General features: G+C 39.1%; 1 long non-coding RNA gene across 1 annotated transcript in view; it reads left to right on the top strand.

Moving 5' to 3' along the window:
- Positions 1-12,624, top strand: part of LOC127491316 (uncharacterized) — a 189,088-nt gene extending 176,464 nt beyond the window's left edge. Inside the window, exon 3 of the long non-coding RNA XR_007919943.2 lies at positions 12,531-12,624. This is a non-coding gene — a long non-coding RNA (uncharacterized lncRNA). The remainder of the gene's footprint in view (positions 1-12,530) is intronic.
- The last annotated feature ends 10,430 nt before the right edge of the window (positions 12,625-23,054 follow it).

Raw genomic sequence — 23,054 nt, 5'->3', positions numbered from 1 at the left:
GTCCGATTGAGCATGTCCCAAATTGTACATCTCCTCCCTCTCTTATTCCCACTCTTATATTTAACAGGGATCACTTTTCAGTCAAATTTAAACACCTAAGAGTATTTGTGTGTTAATTACAGAGTTCAACCAATAGTATTAGAACAAAACAAAGGAGAAATACTAAAATGGATAAAGTATTACATTGTACATCAACAGTCAGGACAAGAGCTGATCAAGTCACTGTTTCTCATAGTGTCCATTTCACTTCAACAGGTTTCCCCTTTGGTGCTCAGTTAGTTGTTGCCGATCAGGGAAAACATATGATATTTGTTCCTTTGGGACTAGCTTAGTTCACTCAGCAGAATGTTTCCCATATTCCTCCATTTTGTTGCAAATGACTGGATTTCGTTGTTTTTGACTGCTGTATAGTATTCTATAGAGTACATGTCCCATAATTTCTTTATCCAGTCTACTGTTGGTGGGCATTTGGGTTGGTTCCAGATGTTAGCTATTGTGAATTGAGCTGCAATAAACATTAGGGTGCAGACCACTTTTTTGTTTGCCAATTTCATTTCCTTTGGGTAAATTCCAACAAGTGGTATGGTGTGGGGAGCAACTCGGATTAGACTAAGTTACTGGAATTAAGACTTATTCTATGCATCTGCTCTCCCACAATATGGCACTGGGAGAGGAGTAAACAACTTCTACACAGCTGCCTCTCGCCAATTTGACTGATGAGCTATAGGAGCTGATCTTGCTCCTGATTGGAGGAGAGCAGCATGCTCGGCGTGTGGGTAGCAGAGTTGGGATTGGTGGAAGAGGACTATAATGGAGGAGAGAGACAACATGCACCAGGAACATCCGGATAACATCTGAGCAGCCCTCGAGAGAGCCGGCCGGTGGTGTGCAGCTCCCCCGCGGAAGTGGGGAAAGTGGCAGGGGGAACCGCCCCTCCACGGAGGTGGAGGGATTGGCAGCCAACCCGGGAAGGACCAGCAGCAAACCCAGGAAGGGCCGAGCAGACAAAAGAACAGCGCAGGGTCTAGTGTCGTTCCTCCGCGAATGGGGGAGCGACAGTATGGCTGGGTTGTATGGTAGGGTTATATTCAGGTTTCTGAGGAATCTCCAGACTGACTTCCATAGTGGCTTGACCAGTTTGCATTCCCACCAACAGTGGGTTAGTGTCCCTTTTTCCCCACATCCTCTCTAGCATCTATTGTTGGTAGATGGGCCAAGGACCTCAATAGACATTTTTCAAAAGAGGAAATCCAAATGGCCAACAGACACATGAAAAAATGTTCAAGATCTCTAGCAATCAGGGAAATGCAAATCAAAACCACAATGAGGATTTTAATTCTTGAGAAAGTATTATCAATCATTTCCTCCAGGATGGAACATATATGGCATTCCTGTATCTTGGCAAATGTATTAATAGCAACATTTTTCCACATAATCTTCACACAGCCTTATAAATATTTTCAACAGAATGTTTCAGAAGGCCATTAACAGTGCATAAGAGGGGTTGAAATTTCTTTTACAATCTGTATCTAATTTCCCTATTATAGTTCTGTTGGAAGCAAGGCTCAGGGAACCTAAGTGATTTTCCCTCAAGATTTCTGGGGTCCTAGGTTTAGAATTTTAAAATTGTAGAAGTATGAAGAGCAAGACTTTGAAGGCAATAATAGTAAAATTTATTAAATAGAGATAGCTCTTGATGTGCAATAAGATTGTGTTCCAATAGCATCCTTATAAGTTGAAAATATCGTTATATGAACTTTCGATCAATACATTCAACCTCCTGGCCACCGCAGATTAGCACACAGTGCACTGTAGAGACTTAGTTGTTGACCTCTGTGATTCCACGGCTAACTAGAAACTGCAGCTGGTTACCTCTGTCCATCTTTTCATTAGCCTGTGAAAAGGTCAAGATTTAAAATTTGAAGTATGGTTTTCACTGAATGCGCATTGCTTCTGTACATAATAATGCTTTTAAAAAATGAAGACCTGCTGGCGCCACAGCTCACTAGGCTAATCCTCCGCCTGCAGTGCCAGTACCCCAGGTTCTAGTCCCGGCTAGGGCGCCGGATTCTGTCCCGGTTGCTCCTCTTCCAGGCCAGCTCTCTGCTGTGGCCTGGGAGGGCAGTGGAGGATGGCCCAAGTGCTTGGGCCCTGCACCGGCATGGGAGACTAGAAGGAAGCACCTTGCTCCTGGCTTCGGATCGGTGCAGCACGCCGGCTGTAGCGGCCATTTGGGGGGTGAACCAACGGAAGGAAGACCTTTCTCTCTGTCTCTCTCTCACTGTCCACTCTACCTGTCAAAAAAAAAAAAAAAAAAAGAGTGGCAAGAGAAGGCATTTTTATCTAGTGGTGAATAATAGAAATTCTCAGGTCAGTTTCCTAATATCAGGTTCCACTCCCAATGCGTGTTAGAATGTCATCCAAGGCAAGGAATGCTCTCTCTCTAACTCTTATTTCTTTATCTTAACATTTGGAGTACTAATGGCACTGGGTAAAGTGATCTTTTCCTAAGGAAATCAGATAATCTTTGTAAATCACTTGTAATTCTGAGCAAGAATGAAAATCCAGTAGATGTTCCCTACTTGTATCACAGGGTACAATCTCTAATGTTCAAAACAGCTCTGTGAGAGGCAAATCATTGTCCCCATTTCATAGATTAAAAAAACAAAAACAAGCAAACAGAAAACCCTGAGCTTAACGTGGCACTGTAATTGACAAACTATTAAGTGGTGAAATCACTTCCAACTCTAGTGTGTTTAGCTTCAAAGTCTATGTATTTTCCACCCCACCAAGCATGACATTACTATAACATTCAAGTAGTTGTCCTAGGAAGAAAATGAACCTGTTTGCAAGGCACCATTAGAGAGAACAGTTCAGTTTCAGCCCTGCCAAGACTCTGACCATTGTGTTTGGCAGACATGCTTCAGCTTCCAGATGGATAATACTGAGCCAAGTCACTAATCAGGTCAGTAGGTCAATACCGAAAAAGTGTTTTGTAGCTAATGTATCCTGGCAGATCTATCAAAATGTTGTATGCTTAAAATCTGGTGCTCTAAAGGGCTGTTCAGTGGGCTTTCAGCACAGAGGCAAATGTTGGAATATGCCTATTTCCAAAACCTCCCATTCCAAGGTCACCTTTCTCAAACGTCATGAACAACACTGCAGGCACCTGCAACCATGCAATGCAACCATATATGAGCAGATATCTTTGAAAAAATGCAGACCTGTACACTAACTAATATGTTGTTACCCTCTTCCAGGAAATGTGCACATCCAGATTTTAGAATAATGTAAAGCATGCCCCTTGAGGAGAGATAATATAGTGAAGAATACTGCATAAACTGGAGATGTGGGCTAATCTCATTCTAGTCTTGCCTCTTGGCAGTTATGATTATAGGGAAGTTGCTTAACTATAATGAGTCTTGGTTTTTATGATCAGTAACATTTGGGAAATATTAACCCATAGTATAGAGTTTCTGTAACAAATTTAGGAAAAAAATCTCTGAAGTTAGAAGCATTTGACATGGTTCTTAGTAGACAGCACAACTCGAATTCAGCTATCCCTTAGTTACCATCTTGGAACTGAAGGGCTAAACTCTGATACACTACTAATCCCCATAGGGAAAAACATTCTATACAATGTGTTGATGCTCATTTACTGAAATTGTACTGACAGACTTCATAGAAGTCAAGAATCCAGCAACTAATTGATCTAATTACAAATTTATTTTTGCCAATATCAAATGGGTCTTCAATAACCTAATAGTGTTGCTTGGTTCATTTTCCTTATGTCTTACTGCTTTCTCATATTTCATGACTGTTTTCAGATTTCTCTACTCTCCTCAAAGGTTTATTATCTCCTTCTCTACTCTACTCACCGAGAGAGAGAGAAAGACAGAGAGAGGGGTGGGGGGAACCAAAGCTGGGATCCAGGAATCTAATCCATGTATCCTACATGGGTAACAGGGACTCAATTATTTGATCCACCAGCTGCTACTTCCCTGGCTGTGGATTAGCAGGAAACTAGAATCAGGAATGCATCCAGGTCTGGAAACCAGACACTGCGGTAACAGATGCAGGTGTGACTACTGATACTGTAGCTGCCAGGTCAAATGCCTGACCTAAACACACTTAAACGAAATTAGAGTAAACTTCAGGTACCTACTGCAGCTGAAATGTAGATGCTACTCAATACACAAACATGATTTATGAATGTAAAACATGTTTTAAGAAACAGTTACCTGAGTAGATGAAACCTTAAGGATAGGTCATCTCTGCAGACCCTATGAGGTAGGAAGGTTGCTGAGGACAGCAGAGTTGACATTATTGTATATTTGGGCACAGAAATAGGATTCAAAGAGGGTTATGGCACCTAGTGACATTTACCTTACTAAGTTTTATATTTGCTTAGGAACCATCAGCCCTTTCTTATTCCCTATTTCTTCCTTCAGGAGTGAGAATGGCTAGCTAAACCTGTTACAATACTGTAGTTTGCAAGCATATGACTTACCTGGCTCCACAGATTGACAGCCAAACAGAAGTTTTACCTTAGGGTGACCATACCTCAGGGCCCAACCATATCTAATAAATATGGCATTTGGATGAAACATTGAATTTTAAAGTTATTACTAAAATGAATTCAGATATTTTGTTTTATTAATGTAGTGAGGTATCTTACATGCAAGAAAGGGATGATTTTGGATGCAGGGATGAGATATTATGGAGTAAATTCTGTCACTGCTAAGTCTATATACTGTATCTGTAACACACAGCTTAACTATATTTGGAGTTAGAGCTTAAAAATAGTTTTAAAATGTTAACTTAAGTCATAATGATGAGTCTATAGAATGATAGGGCAGGTATCCTGAGAAGAAAAGGATAAGACTCAAAACCTCATCCTTTCCCTCTCCCTCTCTTCCTCTCCCTCTCTTCTTCTTCCTCTTCCTCTTTCTCTCTCTCTCTTTCTCTTCCTCTTCCTCTTTCTCTCTACCTCTTCCTCTTTCTCTCTCTCTCTTTCTCTCCCATACATGCAGAGAAGCAGGCATGCAAGGATCCAGAAATAAGATGGCCATCTACAAATCAGTAAAGCTCTCGTCAGAAACTGAACTTACCAACACCTTTGTCACTGACTTTAGCATCCAGAAACATGAGAAAATAGAGGTCTATCATATGAGGCAGGCATTTGACTGAGCTGTGAAGCTTCTATTTGGGGCATTTGCACTCCACTCTGGAATGCATATGTTGAAGTCCCAATCTTTCTCTCATACCAATTTCTTGTATACCTTGGAAGACAACAGGTAATGGTTCATGTTTGATGGGTTCCTGACACGGATGTGAGAGAGACTTGGATTGAATTCCTGACTCCTGGTTTCAGCTGCTTAGCCCAGGTTGTTTTGAGCATTTGGGGAGTGAACCAGCATTGAGGCATACCTTCTCTCTCTCTCTCTCCTTTTCTACCCCTCTCCCTCTGTCTCACTTTTTCTCTTTCTTTCTGACCCTTGATGATGATGATAATGATGTAAGACTATTGTTTAAGCCACCCAGCCTGCAGTAGTTTGGTATTTTGTTATGGCAACCTTAGAAGACTAATACAGACACTCTTTTTCAATTATTTAGGTGTAGGGTATATCCTTTCTCAGTATTTGAGGACTTACAACTTCAGAAATAGAAAAATGCTTTTTCCACAAAAAAATTATTCTTCAAATTATTAATTTATGTATTTATTTGAAAGGCACACTGATGGGGTGGGGATGGAGAATGAGAGATTGAGCTGCCATCTGTTGTTTCACTCCCAGAATGGTCACAACAGTCAGGGCTATGCCAGGCTGAAACCAGGAGCCTGGAACTCCATCTGAGTCTCCTATGTGGGTGGCAGGGGCCCAAGCACATAGACCATCATCTGCTATTTTCCCAGGCACATTCCAGGGAGCCAGATCAGGAGTGAAGCAGCCAGCTCTCAAAACTGATGCTCCTGTATAGAATGCTGGCATTGCAAGCTGTGGCTTAAACTGCTGCACCATAATGGTGAACCCATTATTAGTGTATTTTGCAGCAGCAATGACTTATCTTTCTTTCTATCTTCAAATGATCATTGATAGACACAAATCAATCTTCTATTCCCAAGTGTTGAAAGATCTTAAGCATATCTAAAAGTCTATAGAATCAATCCAGAAATTATTCCAAGAAATGGATACTTTTAATCAGTGCCTTTAACTTTCACAATACATGCATACCTGCAAACACAGCATTGCCAATTTGTCACATCATCTTTTTGAAGTTGATTTCTAAAGTGTGCAGTGTGAAATCTACAGAAGATTAAATTAAATACAGAATCGTACAAGCATGATGTCAAGAAGATGAAGCAAAGAAAGAGATAGAAAAGAGAAATTGCATTGTTTTTATCTATTCTTTGCCATGGAATAATACAAATCAAATAAGCACAGCAAAAATAAACTGAAAAATAAAACCAAATATTTAACATAGCGTTTCTCCAAATGCAAGCATATCAACCTTACGTGAGTAGGCAAAGTCACAGAATTATTTTACAGTGGCTTTGGAATTCAGTCTCACAATGGACTGCATCTCATTCCTCACCCTCTCCTAATGCATGATTAGTCCTCCTGTTACTCATATGCAGAGGCCCTGACTACCAAATGCAAGCAATGATCACTCTCCACCTACTTGCCTTCCTTTCTCCCCCTCTATCATTTCTTATGTCCCTCACTTTGAAACCCGATTTTCTATCGACTTTGTTTTTTTATGAAACCACAAGTTCCCATTAAGTGATACTTTCAACTGCAATTTGGAAGAGTTTACACAATTACCTGTGACCCAGTGCTCTCTACACTCTAGTGGCCATTCTGAATGCGCTAAACCTCAATGCGGGCAACCAGCCTAATTCTACTACACAAGCAACTTTTCATAGTAGAAATCAGTGAATATAACAAATTTCTGTTTAGAATAAAGAATTACTATGTTGATGTTACTTTTTAAAATACCAGTTAGCACAAAGCACTTCCTTTGTAGTAATCACCTTTTTAAAAATGATTTTTCAATTCTTTTCTGGGCATAAGCTTGTATAGTCAAGAACACTTCAAAAAGTTGGTGAAAAATAGAATTAAAACGCAAGTTTATTTTGGTACAAAAATGTTTGCAATCCATGCACACTCTTCAAAAAATTCATAAAAATGTGTTTCATGACAAAATTATGCATGCATTAAAAATTAGACCTAAATATATTTATTCTTTTTAAAAATATTTTATTTAATTATTTGACAGGTAGAGTTACAGACAGTGAGAGGGAGAGAAAGGTCTTGAGGTGCAGCCGGGACTAGAACCCTATGGGATGCCAGCGCTGCAGGTGGAGGATTAACCTACTGCGCCACAGGGCCAGCCCCTATATTTATTCTTTAATCCCATTTTTTCCACAAGTTTGTTGAAGGACCCTTATATAATCATTTTGTCCAATTTTATTTCTACATTCAATTTACATGGGTTGAATATTTGTTATAGATTGTCAGCGTTTGCAAAGCAGAGAGCTTTTCATGCTGTAGCCCAGTATTTCCAAGTCCACTGTAGCTGGCAAGGCGACTTGATTTTGTTGTAGTGCTATTTGTTTTTTTTTTTTTTTTTTTTTGACAGGCAGAGTGGACAGTGAGAGAGAGAGACAGAGAGAGAAAGGTCTTCCTTTTGCCGTTGGTTCACCCTCCAATGGCCGCCGCTGCAGCCGGCGCACCGCGCTGATCCTGGCAGGAGCCAGGAGCCAGGTGCTTTTCCTGGTCTCCCATGGGGTGCAGGGCCCAAGCACCTGGGCCATCCTCCACTGCACTCCCTGGCCATAGCAGAGAGCTGGCCTGGAAGAGGGGCAACCGGGACAGAATCCGGCGCCCCAACCGGGACTAGAACCCGGTGTGCCGGCGCCGCAAGGTGGAGGATTAGCCTATTGAGCCACGGCGCCGGCTCATGTAGTGCTATTTGAAATTAAAGGTATCAGGGCAATGGAAAGACTGAGAAAGTCAAATGATCTGAACAGCAATGTGTGTCTCTGCAGAGTGGCTAGGAAGAAAACTAACTGTGGGGGAAAGCTTTCTTGGTTAAAACAAATTTCAGCAATAAGGAGTCACTGAGAATATTTCTCATTTGACAAATAAAAACACAATAATTTAAATGCACTTACAAATCATGTAAGCTATTAATAGAAAGGCAAAGATTAAAATCTAAATGTTCTGGTTTATAGATAAGTGGTCTTACCTCTTACCACACTCACCAATGGTCTCATGTGGGCCCTAATGAATGCCCTTCTTTAGCTGTTTTTGTACTAAATTAGGTATGCAGACCTATGTACTAATTAAGTATGCAGACTGTTGCTAAATGAGGTGTACTGTTTATTTTCCTGGAGCTCTTCAGAATGTTTCAACTCCAAAACAGGCACTACAAAGTAATACTGAGAGGTTTAATTAGTACAATATATTATATAATATATATCAAATAGTAGACTATAAAAAACAAAAATAGCACTTATCCAGAGCCGTGTATCTTCTTCTGTACACTGCCTCCTTTAATTCTCATAAAATTAGGTGGGGCGGATGTTATGGTGTAACAGGTGTAACAGCCACCTGGCTGTTTGCGACTCTGGGATCCCATACTGGACTGCCAGTTCAAGAGCCCTGCTGTTCGGCTTCTGATCCAGCCTCCTGCTAATGTATCTGAGAAGGCACAGGGTGGCCCACCTGAACCACTGTCACTCAAGTGGCAGACCAAGAGGGATTCCCTGGATCTTTGCTTTAAACTGTCCCAGTCTTGGCTGTTGCAGCCCTTTGGGGAATGAAGTAGTAGATAGGAGATTACTGCCTCTCCCTCTCTCTGTGTTACTCTGCCATTCAAATAAATAAATAAATAGGTAGATAGATAGATAAGCAATCTTAAAAATTAGGTGTTGAAGAACTGCTACAAACTGTTAGCAAGAGCTAATTCTATGTAATATTTAAAATATGTCAACCATTGTTCTAAATATACATACACGTATGTCCCTCCAAACTCCCTTGATTGTCACAAATCTGAGGTAGGAGATATTTTTGTTCTCATCTTACCGAGGACAAAGGTTCAAAGGTACTAACTAGTGGCTATTCAGTAGGCGTTAATTGAATGTCTCCTGTGGCTAAGCATTATGTGAGCAAAGAGGATTCAAGTGCACAAATAAAAGAAATGATCCTGGATTTCATCTAATTTAGATGACAGCTTTTACCCTGACAGCATCAAGAGTAATTCATTAGCATGAAACTGCTGTCAAAGAGTAAAATCCGGTAAGAAAGGCAGCCTTTCTCCAAGATGTTACAAGTAGATTAGAACCGCTTCCCAAGGAAAAATGGAGGCAAGGAAAGGCAAGCAAGGTCTGGAGCCAGAGGCCGGAACGCAGGATTGAAATGTGTCTAGTGAACACTGGGTTGTGATGTACGTGCAAATTAAACACATACTCCGAAGTGCGATTATGAAAACATAAAAAGAACATGAAGTTCATTTTTAGTACTTTAATTATTGTATAATTTATATGTTAAGATAGTGATGGTCTGGACTTACTGGGTTAAATAAGACACTAAAATTAACTTCATAATTTAATTTTCAAGTATTTATTTATTTGAAAGGCAGAATTACAGAGAAAAGAAAGAGAGAGGAGAAAGAGAGAGAAAGAGAGGGAGAGAGAGAGATCTTCCATTTGCTATTTCACTCCCGAAATGCCCAGAACAGCAAGGGCTGAGCTAGGCTGAAGCCAAGTGCCAGGAACAGAATCCTGATCTCTCATATGTGTGACAGGATCCTAATCACCTGGACCAGCCTCCACTGCCTTCCCAGGTACAACATCAGGAAGGTGGATGGAAGCAGAGTAGCTGTGATTTGAAGCAGCTCTCCAATAGGAGACACTGGTCGAGCAAGTGGCAGCCTATACTGTACCACAGCACAAGTCCTTGTAGTTTAATTTTTGAATATGGCTATTAGAAAATTTATATTTACACCTGGGACTTGGCATTTGTGTCTCATATCAGATATCTGTTGAACAGGCTGGGGTAGCGTTTCAGACCAAAGCAAAGGACAGTAGTGAGAAAGACTCAATGCGTCAGAAGCAGGCCCATGAGAGTGGAATGTTGGCAACTATGGAAAAGTGGCCAGAGATGAGGCTATGGACATAGGCAGCCTAAGTTCATCCACTTCAGACTTGGCAATGCCTGGATGTACACCTATATGTCTGGTGCCAGTTCTAGGGTTTCCTTAAAACAACATTGGCCATGATCTAGTAGTCAACTCTTTCTACCCACTCACACACCCACACTTAATCCTTCTTAAACAGACACATCTGACATGAGGTATTCTTTCTTCTTCACTCAACCAAGCATTATCCCAAGAGCTCTGTAGCACTCAGAATCTAATTCCCTGAGTTTACATTCTCTAAGATGACTGCTCGAAAGAATGAAACAGGGGTGGGGGATGATGAGAGATGTTGGGAAAGTAACACATCTCTGCAGAGTAGCTGTTCTGAGTCTTCCTAGTGTACTCATCAACATTTGTCTGCCTGATGTTTCTCTATAATCGCAAATCAAGGAGTCTTTGCCAATTCCCTCCATGAGCATGGCCAAGGATAAGCACAATGGGATGGTCCCTTACAATACTTTTATTTATTTTTTTAAATAAATTTTCTCATGAATTTTTGAAGTTTACAACATAAAGTTATAGGATACATATAGATACTAAAATGGTTACTTTAGTGAAGCAGATTGACTTATTTGTCATGTCATGCAGTTATTTTGGGGGACCAGAGCAATTAAAATTTACTTAATTCACTAGCACCATATACATTTTTTCTTCCATTTCACCAATCCTTTCTTCTTGTTCTCTATGTTTTTTACATTTCAACAAAAAGCATAATGAGTTTTATTCTACCATATGCTCTGAATATGAAGCGGTCACATTGAATCTATCCAGGAAGAAAGTATGGATACATAGAGCTGTCATAGGTACATCACTGATGCATGAATGAGGATCAAGGAGATGAAAAAGAGCAGAATTCATGAGGAGGTAGTATTCCAATTGATTCCAGGTAAATAAGTCAATGCTTACCCATAAACTTATGGGAGAAAATCTAAGGTACAGAAATTAGAACTGAGCAAAATTTTAGGAAAATGGAAAAAATTCACATTCTGAAAATTAGCAGTTTGGAACATAAGTCATAATGACATTAGCATTTTGGAAGGGATGATGGAGAAATTGATAGATCAATGAATGCCTTGCCAAGTAACTTAGGCCTTAGGGATGTAGGGAGACACCAAAGCTGTTTCAACAAAGAGGTATGTATTAAACTTTGTTCACAAAATCAGCATCATGGTACTATAAAAATAGTTTCTTAGATGTGTCACCTTCTAATGTTGACTTAAAAATTCTGACAAAATGAAATTTCTTATCTTCAATTGCTTTCTTTCCAAGAAACTTAGCATTATCTATCTAAGGAAACCAGCATATAATAGGAATTTATGCATCTCTACTCAAAATAGGAGAACACTGTTAGAATATGTTTCTTTTACTTAAAGATTATTATTTTTAAGGCAAAGCTACAGAGAGAAAAACACTTGTGTGCACACACACACACACACACACACAGAAAGAGAGATGAGAGACAGTTCATTCTTCCATCTGCTGATTCACTACCCAAATGGAGGTAACAACCAGGGCTGGGCCAGCATGAAGCAAGGAGCATGAAACTCCATCAGAATGTCCCATGTGTGGGACAGTAACTTGGGCCATCTTCTGCTGCTTTCATAAGCATATTAGCAGGGAACTGGATTGGAAGTAGAGCAACTGGGACTTGAACCATTGCCCATAGTGGGGTGCTAGCAGTTTCTGACAGGCTTAACCTGCTGTGCCAAAACACCAACACAGAACACATTTCATTAATGCAAAGAACATATGCATTGGCACCATCTTGATCTAAGTTAATAATCTACCATAACTTTATAAATTGTGTATAATTTTTGAATCTCAGTTTACTAACCTACAGATGGAGTTGAAAGCATCTGCCTCAGTGGATACTTTGAAAAATTTTTTTGGGGGGTGTTCATGTAAGTACTTTGGTCACATTCTGTGTTTGTAATTTAGTGTAAATGATCATTTTCACTAATTCTGGAATTATTCCTCTTAAAATCTATCTTCAAAATGAACTGAATTAGATGCCATTAGATTCAGATTACAATTGAAACAAAAGAACACACTAACACTGAAAAGAATGTGTTTTCAACTTTCTTAGTATAATACATTAGCTACAGAAGACAGAAGAAACCACTTAAAATTCCAAACAACACATAATAAGAATTTAAAGCAAGAATCAAAGCCTAGATCCACATTTGGTCTAAAGCACATCCTAACTGACCCTGAACAAAAATCCAAATTCTGTTGTGCACAGATGGCAGGAAACAATATTCCTGTGTTGCCAAGAGTATGTGCAGACTGAGAGAAGATGAGATGACTTATTAAAATTATTCTTTTAGCATCACCTTTCATGAGGACTTCAAGACGTTTCAAACTAAATGAAAATCTTTCAATGACTTCTCAGAGAATGGGCAATGAATACAGGATTCTGATGCTTTGCCGGTATGTATTTCAATGTGGAATAAGATTTCAATTTGGATTAGTGTGCAGAGTCTCAAAGACCCAAAGCTGAAAATGCTAACAAACTTTGTCATCTGAGCTGGGGAGACAAAAGAATAAGAACTCTTCTAAACAGCTGAATTGAGCATTGAGCCTGCCCAGGCTCTATTCTGTCCCAAATTCTTCCTTGGGAAAATATGTTTACTCCTGGGGAAGGCCTGTTCAACATTTTCTCAACACATAGCACTGGCTAACTCCAGATTTACTGATCCCTGGGGCCTTATTTTTCTGGTTTGCCAATCCAAATGATGCTTTCTCAACACTTGTGTTGGCTGAATTATTTAAAATGGTTTAAATGATATTTTGAATTTCCTTTTTTTTAATTAGCTGACTGTGCCTAGGGGCCAGATGGCAATGAATGCTGCTGCTGTTAATTTAAATAAATAAAAATAAGAGGTCAGGCAAATTTCCAAATGTTCTCTATGAAGCAAAATACAAATATATCTCTTTACTTTTCTGTTCCTTGAATTTTCCTTTTATTTTGCTTCACATGCAGAGAGACAGAGAGATGGAAAAAGAGACAAACAGACAGAAAGAGAGGGCTCTGATCCATTGGTTCTCTCCTCAAATATATACAACAATTGAGGCTGGGCCAGGCCAAAATTGTGATCCAGTAATTCAGTTGAGTCTTCCAAATACTCAAGCCATCACCCTCTCTTCCCAGGGTTCACCTTAGTAGGAAGCTAAGTATGGGGCCAGGACTTGAACCCAGGCATTCTAATATGGGAGTCAGGTGTCTCAATCAGTGTCTTAAACATTGGACCAGATGCCTGTTCTCTTGTGTATGCATTCAATAAGCAAATGTCAGGTTCATTTATACTTAACACATCAGAATGTTTTAAATTGCTAGTTGATGTAAAAAATATTATGAGGATCTATAATATCTAGCTTTTGTTTTTGGATAGTGAAATTTGAATGGTCTATTGGTTTTAATAGGTTGATTTTGATGCTATACTTGAACAATACAAATGATTATCACATTCAATTTATGGAAAATATATTATGCCTTGAGTATTTTTTTTCAATATGGAATTTTAAGAGGAAGATATCTGCCGCTCCATCATAAAAGCAAGAGTAAAGCAATTGGGTATTTGAGGAGGTTTTAATATTGAAACATTGGAAATGATCCTGAATGTGAATCCATTCTAAGCTGAAAAAAAATGTTCAGCTTGGAAGACTTTATAACTTGGAGAAATTAACAAATACATTCAACGTATTCTGAATCTACACATTTTTAAAAAGATTTCTTTTCTTTCTTTTTTTAATTAATTGATTTATTTGAGCGACAGAGTTACAAAGAGGAAGAGAGAGATCATCAATATACTGGTTCACTCCCCAAATGGTTGCAAAGGCTGGAGCTGAGCCAGTCTGAAATCAGGAGCCAGGAGCTTCTTCCCAGTCTCTCATGTGGGTGCCAGGAACCAAGCACTTGGGCCATCTTCCACTGCTTTCCCAAGCCTTTAGCAGGAAGATGGAATGGAAGTGGAGCAGCCAGTGGGATGCTGGCACTTCAGCCAGAGGATTAACTTACTACTCCATGTGCCAGCCCTTGAATTTATACATGTTAAGGATTGGGGTGGACAAATCCAAATAGAGTTGTGGAAGTTTCCCTACCCGTTACCAAAGGCAGTTTCAGAGTAAATTAGTCTGAATCAAATTGTAGGTTGGGTTTAGCCTAAATAACAAGTCCTATATCTCAGTTATTATCACAATAAACACTTTGTGGAGGAAAATAAGGATTACATTGATTGGAACCCCCCAGACCCAAACCAACCAACACTTTATCATGTGCTTCCATATTCATCACAGTGACAGAGATAACTTGATGAATTGTGTCTTCACTCTTAAAAACTCCACTCAGAGTGAATGCTACTCCAACTCTCACTTCATTGACAAAAACATCACATTCTGTATTAGTCAAGATTCTCTAAAGAAACTGAAGCAACCGGATACACATCTATAAAAATAGGATTTGCTAAAAGGAATAGCTTGTATGATTATGGAAATTAGCACATTCAGATCTGTAATGACAGCTTGCAGGGTTGAGATTTCAGAGAGTTGAATGTATAGCTCCAGTTTAGATGCTAACAGGTGGAGATGGAGGAATATTGATGATGCAGACACAGACTGAAGGCTCTCAATGGAGGAATCCCCCAGGCTTGGAGAGGTCAGTGTTTCTGTGCTTTTCAGGCTTTTAACTGATTAGATGAAGCCCACCCACGTTATGGAGAACAAAGTGCTCACATAAAGTTCCTTGATTTGGATATTGATCTCTTTCAGACACACTCTTCAATTGACCTGTTCCATTAACTATGACAGACACTCATACTCAACTTCAAAAAGGAGGAGAAAGTTAAATAGATCATTTTCCTAGATTGCTCTGAGCTTAAACTATTTGTAGATTCTAGCTATGTCTACTGTACTAACAAAAACAAAAAAATCTTAGAAGCCAACTAAAGTAAAAATCTAGGAAGCTAGACCACACCAAAAAGAATAGGCCTGACGGGTTTAGAATAAAGTGAAAGTATACATAGCAGAATTAAAACTGACTGCAAGCAAGATTGAATCTTGATGCTTTTCATCTATAGGGAGAGATCTTGCTAATTTCTAAACAATCTCCAATTCCTAATCTCCAATTCCTAATATCTAAAACAAACCTGAGAGATTTGTGGCAAAATCAACTTTTCTCCTTTAATATATGTTATGTGTTTGTCTCATTCAGTCAATGGGTTACATTTAATTAACAATATAATTCTGCATTGCACACTTTGAAATAAACAGCATAAAAGCCTGTCATTTCAAATCTATTTATGGTGCATTTGCTAAAACTCGAGTAGAGAGTGATAAATTTAAATACTTTCCTTCTTGGATCCAAGAGCTCCAATGAATGACCTAGTGTTTTCCAGATAGAAGTTCCCTAAGACTTTTCCTTTGTGGAAGCATCCTCCATGTTAGGGGGACTTCATTGTTCCTTGCCTACATTTAAAATCTCATTTATGTCCAACCAGAAACCCCGGTGGAAAGGCCCTGGGATCCAAAGTTAAATGACAGGAAACTGACTATACTATATCTGTTTTTAAGTGAATTATTATAGCAGTGAGTCCTAGTTTTGTCATCCACACAGTGAAGATAATACTATATTGCTTTTATGAAGATAAAATACCATCTTACAAACTCAAAGTTCAATAGATAGTAGGCATTCATTAAATATTTGTTTCCAGGCCAAGTGTTTCTCGCGACGTTATTTTAAAGGAGATAGTGTACTATAGTATGGAAAAGGGCACATTAGATTGCCCTTGTGTATAGAATTTCACAACCACTATGTAACCTTTGGCAAACTAACACTCTGAGTTACAGTTTTTCCCATCAGTTAACTTGGATAATAATCTAAATTGCAAACATATGACACTGATGAGTTCAATAACATAATCTACCAAAATGTTTTATGCCCAACAGACAGTAAACAATGCACAATGTATACACATATTATTATTGTTTTGAGGTTTTGTTTAGTTTTTATTTAAAATATTTGGTTGACAAATCGATATTGTGTATATTTAAGGTATATAATCTGATGATTTGCTATACATGTACATTATCTAATAATTATCACAGATTAGTTATACACCCATCATCACCCAAAGTTTCCATCTTTTGTATGCTGGGAATGTACTTACAGTCAACTCTCATCAAATTTTAGGTATTCTTACTAAATTTGAGTATGTGAAAGTGTTTCGGATGCTATCTTATGATCTGAAGTGTTATTTTCAAAATAATTGTTTTTTAAAGCTATTTTTTGTTTAGAGAGAGAGAGAAAGAGAGAACACGTGAGCCAGCGCTCCTCTCCGCTGGTTCACTCCCTAAACTTCCACAACAGCCCAGACTGGCCCTACAGAAGCCAAGAACCAGTATTTCAGCCCAGGTCTTTATTTGGGTGGCAGTAATCCAATTATTTGAGCTATCACCTTTACCTCCTAGGATCTGCATTAGCAGACACTGGAATCAGGAGCCTGAGCTGGGTGTAGAACAGGAGCGCTCCAATGCCAGGTGTGATTGTCTCAACCAGCACCCTTACTGCTATGCAAAAAGCCCTCCCCCATTATTCATTTTATCATGTCAGTGTGCTAGTAAAATTGTGTTTACCCTTTCAGACTCCATGAGTAATGTGCCCAATTAATGACTACTTTATTACTGACACCAATTGTTAGCGAAGGAAGAAATTTTTAATTCAGTGTTTTTCACTTTCTTTTTGGATGTGGAAATACTTTCCCTTTCCTTTAAGTGAACAAATAGAACTCAATCATAAAATGATTTCTTTAATCTTAAATTGCATGACAGGTTGGTTTTCGAAAATTGTTTTAGTCTCTTCTGTTTTAAGCAGTTCATTATTTATGCTCTGTGTCATATTCTTTATTCTTACATTTGTTGTCCTGAGCACTTATATGTTTAGAAAAGTAAGCCATTGTTTTCAAAGTCAAAAGTGTTAATATATTTGAAAAATTACTCAATATAACTATTGTAATAACATATTACGGAATAATCTTTTAAAAAATGAAATCGTAGGCCTACTGAGCTATTGTCTGTTTCTCCTAGTTACTTTTCTCACTCACAGACAAATGTAGGCGCATATGCCTTACCTTTTCTGAAAAATCTGAAAATATCAGTAATATTATCAAATACACTTAAACATTCTGTACCGTTGCCTCAAATATGGATAATCTATTATGTTTGAATAAATCGTATTTTAATTTTAAATGTTTCTTATTGATTAAATCCCAAACACTTTAGATACTGTGTTCAAAACTAGGCATTTGCTCACAGATCACCATTCAGCCTGGTATAGCTTACAATTCAGTAGAAAAGATAGGCAAAGCCACAAGTAAGTTCAAAAGAAGCCAGTTTAATGTGTACTTTCCAGGTGGTATGTGAAGCAAATTACCATGTATACAAAGTAGGAGTGACTACTCAGAATGTGATATCAGGAAATGCATTCCAGCTCCATTCATGAGCGGGGGTGGAAGAACATGGAGCAATTTAGAGTCTTCAGTTTTTAACTCCAACTGAGCTCCAATTAATTTCCAGGAACTCTCTCTTGTTAGCTCTATCTTCCCATATGAGACAATCGGGGACATTGTGTTTACAGAAATATCATGTGATCTAGTTTTTCAGGAATACTAGGAGAGCAAGCTTATTGCATTAAATTGAACTAGTACGTATAAAAAGCATATATGCGGTAGAATATAAACAGGTTTAAACAACAGTCAAAGACAACATTAAAAGGAAAAGAAATGAAAGAAACTGGAGTAAAATACAGCAGACGACATTTGTTGCTGACATGATGGGCATGTTTACTGTCTTCTCTGTTTCTCTTTTTCTCATACATTCGTTGCTCAAAAACCTATCTAAGTAATATATGGCAGAAACACAATTTACTAAGAACATACCATTAATTTTACATGTAAATGCGTATTTTTACTAATGTTGCCATAAAAGCATTCATTGTTTTTTTTTCCTGTTTTATTGGATTGGTATATGCTGATGATCTCGCTGGTTTAAAATGGCTCCCATTCATGTAAATGTGCAAAACACATATGCACAGTCTGACCTTTGTTCACAAAATAAAGTCAAATTGAATCACATGATTGTATAAAAGATTTCTGAGAGGATCAAAACCTTAACCAGATATCATCCGTAGAGTAATGATTAATTATGTCTTCTGTTGAGGGTAAAATAAATCTCAACTTGGAAAGAAAGGTGTTTTGAAGATTGATCTAAAACAATATCCAGGAAGTAGAAGATAGGTGCTGTTTGTCTTTCTTGAATTCATTTCCCTCCAGTGGCATGAAACTTCAGACCAGAAAGTCTTAAAACCCTCTTTGTAAAGGTAAGAAGAGAAAAGAAAATGCCTCCACAGAATTGTGCTTTCCAAGTTTTCATTTGTAGGATACTTTTTTCTCCCTTGATATTATGTGTTTAGGACAACTGAATTATGACTTTGGCTCCCGGTCAGATCCTGTTGGGTCAGAGAAGATAAATTGATGAATGATGCTAAAGTTAAGGCTCATAATTCAGTTGTCCAAAGTACATCTTGTAAAAGCAGTTTGTATAAGCAATAAAAAATGGGGGGAAAACCGCCAGAAACGCTCCTTCTTCCATTCTGTTTGGTTCTTAGAGAGAGTTTTGTTCAGTAAATGTGTTTTCACATTCTTTGAATTTATTGTTTTTTGAGCCAGATGTAAAAACTATCTGGGTTTCCCAATTTTATATTTCATCAAAACTTGGGTTTCTTAAACAGAAATGAGGAATGCGTTCTTGCAGCAGGGCTGCAGTTCTGATTCTGAATCTGCACAGGGAACTCTGACTTCTCAACATTTCTCATTGATCAATAAAACCTCAGATGTATGCAACTCTATGTATTGAATATATTTTATATGCAAGGATAAATTATGTTTAATGTATATTTTGGGATAATCCATAAACTTAATTTGGTAGCAAATACAAGTTCTGTGTTCACTTATGTATTATTGCAAATGTCACCAGAAGATTTAGCACATTTTCTAAGCAAAAAATAAATGTTTTAATATTAAGGACAACACTCAATACATAGATTTGTTGAGTTCTTACTATGTACCAGCCACTATGATTGACATATAAGAATAACAGCAGAAGCTGGTGTTGTTACCCAGTGGATTAAGCATACTCTTGGGATACTTGCAATTCATACAGGATTCCCAGCTACTCCAATTCCAGCTACTCCATCCAGCTATTCCAATTCTGATCCAGATTCCAGCTATTGAACCTGAAAACAGTAGATTTCAGCCCAAGAATTGAGTCCCTGTTATTCTGCAGAGAGATCAAGAAGGATCTCTTGGTTCCTGGCTTCAGCCTGGCCTAGCCTATTCTGTGTGGACATTTGGGGAGTGACCAGTAGATGGAAGATTCTCTCTCTCCCCCCTCTCTCTCTCTGTATGTGTGTGTGCATGTCTGTTTCACTGTGCTTTTCTTTTTTTTTTCTTTTTACATTTTTTTTTACAGGCAGAGTGGGCAGTGAGAAAGAGAGACAGGGAGAAGGTCTTCCTATTTTCCATTGGTTCACCCCCGCAATGGCTGCTGCGGCTGGCGTGCTGCAGCCAGCGCATTGCGCTGATCCAAAGCCAGGAGCCAGGTGCTTCTCCTGGTCTCCCATGTGGGTGCAGGGCCCAAGCACTTGGGCCATCCTCCACTGCACTCCCGGGTCACAGCAGAGAGCTGGACAGCAAGAGGAACAACCGGGACAGAATCCGGCGCCCCTACTGGGACTAGAACCTGGTGTGCTGGCGTCGCACGCAGAGAATTAGCCTACTGAACCGCGGCACCAGCCTTCTTTTTACATTTTTAAGATTTTATTTATTTATTTGAAAGGCAAAGTTATAGAGAGGGAGAAGGAAAGAGAGAGAGAGAGAGATCTTCCATCTACTGGTTTACTCCTCAAATGGCTGCCACAGTTGGGAATGGGCCAGGTTGAAGCCAGGAGCCTCCACCAGCTCTCCGATGTGGATGCAGGGGCCCAAGGACTTGGGCCATGCTCCACTGCCTTCCCAGTCCCACCAGCAGGGAGCTGGGTGGGAAGTGGAGCAGCTGGGACTCAAACCAGTACCCTCATGGGGTGCCAGCACTGCAGACAGTGGCTTAACCACCTGTGCCACAGCAGTGGCCCCTGATTTCAAATAAATAACTATTGAAAAAGAGTTGCCAAAACAGGAATAAATAAATAAATACACTGCATTTATTGAACTATTAGTATGTGAAGAGAATTATTTATGTCAGGTCTTTTATATTCCTTTTCTCATTTAATTGAGTGTAAGTCTTTTTTACATATTATACATAAAGATGTTGCCTTTAAAAGGTTAAATAATTTTTCTAATTAATGGCTAATAAGTGGCAGAACTAGAATTCTACAAAATATTCTCTTTATCTTCTTTACCTAATTTAGTACATATGATGAGCCTATAAGCTATGAATTATTACAGAAATCTGGGATTAAAATACACACATCTATACATACATATACATACATATACATATATACACATACATATACATATATAATACATACATATATATTTTTAACTATTTTTATTTGAAAAGGGAAACAGGGAGAGAGCCAGAGAGATAACTTCTAACTGCTGGTCCACTGCTCAAATGTCTGCAACAGCCAGGGCTGGACCAGACTGAAGCCGTGTACCTGGAACTCAGTCCAGGTCTCCTACATGGATGGAAGGGATTCAGATACTTGAGCCATCACCTACTATCTCCCAGAATGCACAGCAGCAGAAATCTGGAGTCAGAAGCAGGGCCAGGGGCCAGTGTTGTGGTGTTGGTTAAGCTGCCTCTAGTGATACTGGTATCCTGTTATCAAAGGGCCAATTCAAGTCCTGGCTACTCCACTTCTGATCCACCTTCCAGCTAATTCACCTGGCAAGGCAGCAGAAGATGGCCCTAGTGCTTGGGCCCCTGCCACCCTTATGAGAGACCACTATAGTTATCCCTGCTCTGTGGAAAGATTCTGTCTCTCAAATAAATCCATAAACAAAACTTTAAAAAAAAAAATAAGCTGGGGCCGGCGCCGTGGCACACTAGGTTAATCCTCCACCTGCAGCGCCATCATCCCATATGGGGGCTGGGTTCTAGTCCTGGTTGCTCCTCTTTCAGTCCAGCTCTCTGCTGTGGCCTGGGAAAGCAGTGGAGGATGGCCCAACTGCTTGGGCCCCTGCACCCGCCTGGGAGACTGTGAAGAAGCACCTGGCTCCTGGCTTTGGATCGGCGCAGTTCTGGCCGTTTCGGCCACTTGGGGAGTGAACCAATGGAAGGAATACCTTTCTCTCTCTCTCTTACTCACTGTCTGTAACTCTGCCTGACAAATAAATAAATAAAATCTTAAAAAATAATAAAAGAAGCTTACCCAGTACTCCAAACCTAGGCACTTCAAGTTAGGATACTTGTGTCTCACTGTGCCTAAGCCTGACCCTATATTTCCTTTAAATGAAAGAAGTAGAAAAGAGAAATTGAACCTAGTTCTATTTGCACCCGAATAGAACTTTCTTCTTTCTCTGTGAGGTAGATTCTCTAGAAAGTGTGAGGAGAGTTTGGAGCTTAGACTGTCAGAAGAGAAAAGACATATACAAATCTGGCACAAAGCAGAGAATGACAGCTGCTGTAGAAGCAGGGATACGGTCAGATAATAACCTGTCATTGTACTTTTGTTGAAGGAGGCAGACTCACCAACAACTTGGCATTAGAATCTTTCTTTAAACGCATGTAGATCAGAGCATGAAAGGATGGGAATAGTAATGAGCCCCAGACCTAAATGTTTGGGTAAGAGCAGATATAAAGGGAAGAAAACGAAGGTAACATCATATAAGTGATCGTCTTCAGTCCTACAAAACCTTGGAAAGGCAGTTTTTCAAGCAAATATGTCTTTATGTCTTTAAAATAAATGAAAAATAACAAACACATTTAAAAAGAAATAGCTCGAAGATCTTAAGATATAATGCATCATGAATCAATGCTCTTCAAGTTATTTTTTTGTAAACAAGAAAAAAAAAAAGGAAAGAAAGTGATGAGGAAACTGTTTGTTGATCACCTCCTCAACGTGGGTCCCATCACAGAAACTTGTGTTGGTGGAGGGGGAGGTTTAATAGCGAGAAGGCAGGCTGAGTTGCTGACCTAGGGAGAACTAATGGGGTTGTAATCAGTTGTCCAGAACAGAATAAAAAGCTAAGTGCCCTGTACACGAATTGAATTTACAACCGGCCTCATTAGTGATGAATTCTAGCTAAATGAGCTGCATGTAAATGCACTGGGAAGACAGCAGTGTTTGGAAGATAACTGAAAAAGCATTCCATTCTATAGCTTGCACTATCACAGATACAGAGAGCACCAAGTGGTGGCAAATTATCAACAGGATAAGTCACTCTGAGGTTGCATCTGGAGCATCAATAAATGTGGGATTCACATAAACAAGTTTATCCACAAATTTCTTCTCTAAACAGAGGTGGAAAAAGAGGTCAGCAGTGATTTTAGTCTTGACACTGGATTGAGAAGTGAGAGATGGAAAATCCAATTCTGCTGATTATATTTGGATCACCTCTTCTCTGTCTCTGAAGTTCACATCTTCCAGAATTTTGCAGGCCTAAAGATAAAGCCAAATGCACTAATGGTAGTAACTATTTTATTTCAATCAGTTAATAAGATATTTCTATGTCCCTGGTCAATTTAAAGCTTCAGTTTCGATAATCTGTGTGGGCCTTCATAATTCTAAAACACTATGACTTGCTAACTGTAACAAGGAGGTAGAGTTTACCAGTTAATGTATTTAATAGGAT

The sequence above is a fragment of the Oryctolagus cuniculus genome, chromosome 18 (assembly GCF_964237555.1).
Source record: "Oryctolagus cuniculus chromosome 18, mOryCun1.1, whole genome shotgun sequence".
NCBI classification, from domain to species: domain Eukaryota; kingdom Metazoa; phylum Chordata; class Mammalia; order Lagomorpha; family Leporidae; genus Oryctolagus; species Oryctolagus cuniculus.
This window is presented reverse-complemented; position numbering and strand designations above follow the sequence as displayed.